This window comes from Eurosta solidaginis, chromosome 2 (assembly GCF_040869045.1).
Source record: "Eurosta solidaginis isolate ZX-2024a chromosome 2, ASM4086904v1, whole genome shotgun sequence".
In the NCBI taxonomy this organism is placed as follows: Eukaryota; Metazoa; Arthropoda; class Insecta; order Diptera; family Tephritidae; genus Eurosta; species Eurosta solidaginis.
This window is the reverse complement of record NC_090320.1, coordinates 290952975-290961728: the sequence shown is the minus strand read 5'-3', so window position 1 is coordinate 290961728 and position 8754 is coordinate 290952975.

Here is an 8754-nt window from a genome sequence, read left to right as displayed (position 1 = left end):
ATAATAGCTGGACGACTATGACATATACTGGAAAAGCAACATATAAATTGGCAAACTTCTTTAAAAAAAACAACATTAACACAGCATTCAAAACACCAAACAATCTAGGGCGAAAACTAAGAACTAACATTAACTCAGAGGATCCGTTTAGCAGCCACGGCGTATACAAGCTTACCTTCGGATGCCAGCATAGTTACATAGGACAAACAGGACGGCAAATAAGAACGAGGTTCAGAGAACATATTAGAGATTACAACAAAAAAATACGGAATCCAAACATTATACCCGAGTCTAACTTCGCGAATCACATGGTCGAGAATGAATGTTCCCCAGCAAACATCAATAAAACAGTTAGGGTTCTTCACATACAAGAAAAGGGCCGACGTCTCAACGTACTCGAAAACATGGAAATCTACAAACAGAAAACATTCGACGGTAGAATAATAAACGAACAGATAAACACAATTTCTGACACAATATTCGAGCCTTTAAAACTTGTTTACAGGAAACAACTTAATCACACAGGCACAACAGACAAACACACAACAACAAATAAACACAAAACAAAAAACCGACAAAGAAGGTCAAACGACTAAAATCACAGATTTCTACCTAACCCAGTCAGCCACACAAATCGATTAGTAAACCACCCTCGGTTCTGAATGAACACACAGCACATACACATAACTAAATATACACAAGCATCAATTTGACAATACCTGCTCATATACCTACGAACTATAAATACAGGACAAACGACAACAATAGCCCCAGAACGAAAATCGACACTGATGATGGCACAACGCCGAAACCGGTTTGTCTCAAAACCTAATTTGACAAGGGATGACGGAAAATCGTTCCAATATACTAGTTATAGATCTCACAAAGTCCTACATGTAATCTATGTGATGTATTTCGGATTACTAAGGAACTACCTTGAAAGTGGTGGATTGGAAACACATTCCCAATAGAACTAGGTTCTGCACGGGAGTTCCAGCTTTTTCGATCATGTTGCCATTTTTAGAATGTGGGCTTGAAACCCAGAACTCTATGGCTAAAGAGTCATCCCTCGAGACATTTGATCACATATATTCAAACAAGAGCCTGTGAACGCTTTAAAACCTTAAATCCAGTAAACATTACATATCATAACATCGGCATTGACAAATTATTGAAATAGACGCGGACGGAATATGGAAAATAAATTCGAATAAATTCAACAGGCAAAGTCTTTATTACAGTTTTTAAATCAAATTAGGCAACTCAAAGGCTACCTATAAATCTTCCGGCAAATTAATAGCTGATTACTGATCGAAAGAATCTTTTATATTTTAAACATGCCCACAAACAAGATATTGGAACCACATGTCTATTGAAAATTATTAAGTGCAAATCCTAAGCTTTTTCGATCTTATGATATACATTTTAAAATGAAATGCATCCGCATACGTAAAACGTGCTCCAAAATAAACAGTCAGCCCTGGTCCACCATCTAAAACATACTTATACACAATGAGCACAATTTTTCATACAGAAGATATATAATCTTATCCGCCACACCTACAAACATAGCACTTAGATATCCTTCTTACAGAAAACTCCATTAAATACTTTGTTTAGATATCACTCGAAAATTTTAGTCATATATTTAAATTAAATAACATAAGTTAGGTGATTATACACAGAACTCACAGAAAAGCAGTACTCACGCATACACACTCATACACAAATACATACATATGTACACAAAGAAAACAACTTGTTTCATCTTCCGAAATTTTAAAAATGTAACGGCGCCAACAAGTCGCGTGGACCAACCATTTGGCAGTCGCCTTCAAGTTGCCAACCAAACAACGCATTCATTTGTCTGTCTCAATGGCAGGCAGTGACGGTGTCAGTGGTGGGAGTGTGAAAGTGCGTTTTGTGGTATAAACCAAAGTACAAATACATGGAATATATTTTATTGCTACAGCACTCAATGACAACTTGCTGCTTATTGTTGGTAACGGAGTGTTGGGTACTGGCTGCTGGCGACTCATTGTTATAAACTAGTGATTAGGTTTTACATACTTTGTATGGTGGATGCGGAAATGACAAAAAAAGCGAGTGACTACAAAAATAATGGTAAACAGAAAAAGAAAAAGAAAAAAAGAGGAGTAACAGCAGCGGCGGAGGAACGCTACTATATATTGCAGAGATCGTGAGCAACAATTACTTTTTCCAAATATTGATTGAACTTGATGGGAAGGAACAGAAATTGAAAATAAAAAGCGAAGAGCAAGGGAAGGCGAGGAGGAGGAGGAGGAGGAGGAGAAAGGGAAATGAAGGAACGGAAAGAAAAGCAAAGGAATAGAAGAGATAGGAATGGATGGAAAGGGGACGGTGAAAGGGGAGGGATAAGCAAAGAAATGGGAATGAAAATAGGAACGGGAATGGTAATGGGAATGGAATAGAAATTGGAATGGGAATGGTATTTCGGGAATAGGAATCGGAATGGAAATGGGAATGAGAATGGTAATGGCAATGGGATTGGTAATGGGAAAAGAAAGAAACCAATAAAAGGGAAGAAGAAAGCGAAAGGGAAAGGAAAGAAAAAGTAGAGGTAAAGGAGAAGGAACATTTATGAAACTAATTTTCACTAAATGCACGACCGTTTTCCTTCCCGATATCACGACCTTCCTTCCTAGTGTGGGTGACGGATTTAGTTTTTAGTGCTTACACTATCGAGCAAAATTCAAACCAAAAGATACGTACCTCTAGGGTAAACATAGCTGCAATTCAGAGGAATTTTGATTGTGACTTATTAGTCGAAACCAAAAATCGTAATCTCAAACCCAACCACATCGCCACTTATAGATGTGGCAGTAACTTGAGAGTGACGGTGTATTGAAAAGGAATAAGAAAGAGAGAGGGAAATTCAAGGGAAAAGAGAAGGGAAATTTATATTTAAGTGATAAGAAAATAATGTAGTACAGTGAGATCCTATGTATAAAGTTAGTATAGCTGTAGACTGGCAAATCCTGCAATTTCCATTGTGACTTCGCAACCGCAGCAAATAATGGGGACCTTCTTGATGTTGCAACTTTCAGCCGGCGAGGATGTGTGTATACAATAACATATATAGCAGTATGTAGCGCAGGTGCAGTTCAATGTGACATCTAGCAGTCACAGATTATTTGCTACTTGTGACGAGAGCTATGATTGGGTTTAATATTGCGATTATTAGTAAGTGTGATTTCGAACGACCACCACAGTCAGTCAGCCAGGAAGATTTCTTCAAAGGTGTTGCTGTGGTGTGATTCTGTGACTAACCCTCAAAGAATAAATCATCGACAATACTCTACAAAATCTGCGGGAAGTGTCTTTATCACTTAAAAGAGATGTCATGTGATCTGATATGACGTGATGTGTTCTGATGTTATGTACTGTGATGGCATATTGACTGTTGAGTGGAGTATCGTCCTACCTTGGCTGGCGTTTCGAAAACACCCCAACTCAGAAAACATTTGATTAACGCCTTATCTCAGAATTTGTTTCAAAAACGCCCTCTTAGGCTGAAGAAACACCCCAGCTAATTTCAAAATGTATTGAACTGGTACTCAGATAAGGGGTTTTTGAAATAACATCTGAACAAGGGTGTTCTTCAACTGAAATGTGCGACAGGGCACAAGATAGGGTGATATTCAACTCAGCATTGGATATGTTGTGATGACATGATGTGATTTTTGAGCGGGTGTGATGAAATAAAATTTTAATGAATATTTGCCGACTCTGTAGTGTGATTTGATATAGTGATATGTACTGTGATGTTATATGGTGATTTTACGATGAGATCTTTAAGTCAATCTGACAAAATCACATTTTCATATATATTGTAACGAATTTTCTGCAAATCCTCTTATTTGCCCCTTTTGCTAGGTTCGTATCGCTAAACTGTTGAATAAATAACTCCAATATTGAATAATGGAAAAATGGCCTTTATTAAAATGCTTCACAATAACACTCAAACTGTGCAACGAATAGCTTAATAACCAAACTGATAGCTCAAATGAAACTCCACTAATCAAAATAATACTGGTATTGCTCGCTAGATATCTTCTTAGTCGTAACTGCTGATCAACTCAAATCAAACTGAATTACTTCTTACTCGCTGGCGCCGCTTTTATAGTTTACGCTGCATACTTCTAGGCTCTTCGATTTCCAGAACTTACTAGTTGTTTCGGCTACAAAATCGCCAGCCACAACTACGTGCACAAATTATTGCTCACTCTTGTGACAACTCAGATAAGGTATATGCATGTGTTTGTAGTTTACAGTCTCCCGCACACACATAAGCGTATAAGTAAATTCATCGGTGTGTGACATCTCATCTCTTGCTGCCTTGTATGTAAATGTTGCTCGTCGGAATGTGTACATATGTGTAGACGCAATTATTTATTCGTTTAAGTAGATACATAAAGATTGAATTATTGATGTGAATGTTTGTAGTTTGCGCACATAGGCATATAAGTAAATGCATCTGTGTGTGACATCTCTCTGGGCTGCCTTATATATGTGTATACTTGATTTAATTATTAACGTAAATACTGCTTGGCATGGCCTTAGCATCGCCTTAGTGATGGGATAATTTAGTGATGCTAATATCCGTGACACTGCCCTCCACCTAAGTCTGATCGTCCCGATCAGACAAATCTCTCGATCTAAACGTTGCTAGCCTTTCCAAATGGACCACCTTCATTTTGGTTCGTGGTTTACCGATGGTTTGTATGCGGTACACTACATCGTTGATCCGTTTTACAACTTTGTATGGGCCTTCCCAATTACACTGCAATTTCGGGGACAAACCTTTTTTACGTTGTGGGTTGTATAACAGCACCAAATCTCCTTCCTGAAAACCTTCTGAATTAATTGCTTTATCATATCTGGCTTTCATCTTGTCACTCATAATCTTTGTTCGTTGCCTTATCAGATCATGTATTTCTCTTAGCTCTTCTTCCAAATCACTAGTGGATTTCCTGACATTTCTCTCCGCATTGGCATCTATCCCAAACTTCAAATCAGCTGGCAGTCTAAGGTCATTGCCAAAAATTACTTTTGCAGGGGTTTGGCCCGTTGTCTCATGCACTGCTGATCGGTAAGCCATCAAGAATAATGGTATGCGGGTATCCCATTCTTTATGGTACTTGTCCACTACTTTCCTTAAGTGCTCCTCCAATGTTCTATTGAATCGTTCTACCATACCATCGGATTGAGGATGCAATGCAGTTGTCCGTGTTTTTCGAATGCCCAATGACTTACACATTTCCTGGAACACAGCTGATTCGAAATTCCTGCCTTGGTCAGAATGTAACTCCATTGGTACACCATACCTTGCAACCCAATTGTTTATAAAAACTTCTGCTACCGTTTCCGCTTCTTGATTTGGGATTGGGTATACCTCTGGCCATTTGCTGAAATAATCCATAACTACCAGTACATATTTGTTTCCGCCGTTGCTAGTAGGAAATGGACCGGCGACATCCATAGCGATCCTTTCAAATGGCGCACCTGAGTTATATTGCTTCATCTGGCCATGACTTCGTGTTCTGGGCCCTTTCGCTCTGCTGCAAACCTCGCAGTTCGCAATCCAATCAGTGACCGACTGACGGCAACCAACCCAATAGAATCTCTGTTTAATCTTCTCGAGCGTCTTCGTGATTCCAAGATGACCTCCGCTTGGACCATTATGCAGCTCGCTGAGCACATCAGGAATCCTCTTTCTGGGAACAACTATCAGTTTATTCTTGTATTTACCATCCTCACTCTCCCATACTCGATGAAGGCAACCGGATATCAATTCCAAACTGTTCCACTGTGCCCAATATGACTTCGCAATGGGACTCTCTGCTGACATCTCTTCTCTGTTTGGTCTTTCATTTCGTTCGAGCCCTTGCATAACACGTGACAGATCTGCATCTTCTAGCTGGCACTTTCTTAGCTGTTCCTTGTCCCATTCATCTGTACATGTTATAGTCATTAGCCGGACATCTATAATGTCTTCTTTAGCCTCGGCTTTTGAACAGTGCTTGCATTCCAACCTACATGGTCTTCGTGACATTGCATCGGCATTTCCATGGGTACTACCTTTTCGATGCTCAATGGAAAAGTCATAGCTTTGTAGTCGCTCGATCCACCGTGCCAATTGTCCTTCTGGATTACGGAACTGCAGTAGCCATTTTAAAGCTGCGTGATCTGTCCTGACACGGAATCGCTGGCCGTAGAGGTATTTGTGAAAATGTTTAACGCACTCTACCAATGCCAACAGCTCTCTCCGCGTAACGCAGTAGTTCCTCTCTGGTTTTCCAATCGAACGGCTGTAATATGCAACTACCTTCTCCTGTCCATCGACCAGTTGTGATAAAACGCCTCCTATAGCATATCCACTCGCATCTGTATCTAGAATAAATGTTGCTCCTGGAATCGGATATGCTAACATTGGGGCAGTGCACAAACGCTCCTTCAATGTTTGGAAAGCCACTTCTTGCTCCTTCTTCCATTCAAAAGCTTTATTTTTTCTTGTAAGCTCATGGAGGCTATGGGCTACGCTGGAAAAATTTTGTACAAATCGGCGGTAATATGTGCACAGCCCAAGGAAACTTCTTAATTCATGTAGGTTCTGTGGTCTTGGCCAATCCTTTACAGCCTCTATCTTTTCGTTCGCAGTGCAGATGCCCTCTGTCGTTACCTTGTGACCCAAATAATTTACTTCCTTTTTAAACAGCGCACACTTTTTGGGACTTAACTTCAGACCAGCGCCAGCTATTCTTTGGAAAACTTCCTCCAAGTTCTTAAGATGTTCATCGAAATTCTTGCCCAATACGATGATGTCGTCCAGGTACACCAAGCATGTTTTCCAATGTAGTCCTTTCAATACCTGATCCATGAGTCTCTCGAAAGTAGCTGGTGCATTACATAGTCCAAAGGGCATTACTGTAAATTGCCAAAGACCATCTCCGACGCTGAAGGCTGTTTTCTCTTTGTCTTCCTCATTTACCTCCACTTGCCAGTAGCCGCTTTTCAAGTCCAGTGTGGAAAACCATTTCGTACCAGAGAGCGAGTCCAGAGTGTCGTCAATTCTTGGCAATGGGTAGCTATCCTTTTTCGTAACGTCATTCAACTTCCGGTAGTCGACGCAAAACCTCATTTTTCCATCCTTCTTCTTTACAAGTACTACCGGTGAGCTCCAGGGACTAGCTGATGGTTCGATGACGCCGCTGTCGCTCATTTCTTGTATAATTTGACTCACAACTTGCCGCTTCGCCAGTGGAACACTACGTGGAGCTTGACGGATCGGCCTCGCATCTCCAGTGTCAATTTGATGTTTCACAACGTTGGTGCGGCCTGGTTTAGAACCATCCTGGTCAAATATGTTCGCGTACTTTAGGAGCAGTTGTTTTGCCTTACTCTGATATGCTTCCTCTAGCCCCTGCGTCCATGCCGTGATGTTATTTGAAAGATTAGTATTACTAGCTGAAACGTGTTCCTGGAGCTGTTCACAGTTAATAACTACTTCAGCCTCTTGGCATCTTCCCAAAATAGCTCCTTTAGTTAGTTTGAGTGGTGAATTGAACTCATTGAGTACTCTTACTGGAACACGTCCATCTTGTTTTGTCATAGCCAGGGTTTTTCCTACAAGTATGTTCAGTGCTGATTTGTTTGCTGCTTCGACAACCCACAATTTGTTTGTCCCACAATCTCCATCAACCTTTGCCCAGATGACTGCTTCGGATTTTGGTGGTATTCGCTGACTCTCTTCCACCAGCACTCGTTTACTGCTGTAGCCTCTCTCGTAGCCGAAATTAAGTGGTACATCCATGTTCTTATATCGCATCGTCTTGCTTTGCATGTCGATCTTGATGCCCTGGTCGATTAAGAAGTCCACTCCAATTATGATTTCATCAACAATCTCTGCCACTATAAAATTGTGTACTACCGTGACGTTCCCAATTGCGACTTCACATGATACTTCTCCTAGAACCGTGCTGTCTTCTCCAGTGGCTGTACGCAATCTTGCTCCATGCAATGGTGTTATCTTCTTGTTGACTAAATCCGCTCGAATGATGGAATGAGATGCACCCGTATCTACAGTCAGTAAACGTTCCTTTCCATCCACATGTCCTCCGACAGTAAGATTGTTTGACCTTCTTCCAATTTGTGAGATAGAGATTATGGGGCATTCAATTGAGGGAGCCAGCTGTCGCCCCTTGCGGCTGACTCGCTTTAGTTTAACGATTGAGTGGACTTGGAGATTTGCTCATCTCCTTCAGCTCTGCGTTTACGGCCACCCACATTGTTGGAGCTATTGGGACCGGTGCTGCAATGTCGTGCAATATGACCTGGGTTGCCGCACTTGAAACATTTAATAACTCCGGCATTTCTCTGTTGTGATCCCTTCAGTGCTTCCAAAATTGTGTCTACCCATTCTGGCCTTTCTACTTCTACACGATGAGCCTTATATGCTGGTTTACTTAATAGGGAGGCAGTTTCCTGAGTCAATGCATGTGATACCGTTTCAGCAAATGTCAGTTTTGGGTTCGCGTATGTAGCTCGCTTCGTTTCCACATCTCGTATGCCATTTATAAAGCTCTGAATCTTCACTCTTTCCGTGTATTCCACGGGTGCTTCCGCATTTGCAAGATGAGCCAATCTTTCAATGTCAGAAGCAAACTCCTGCAAGGTCTCGTTAGCTTTTTGGTAGCGGTTTTGCAATTCTAT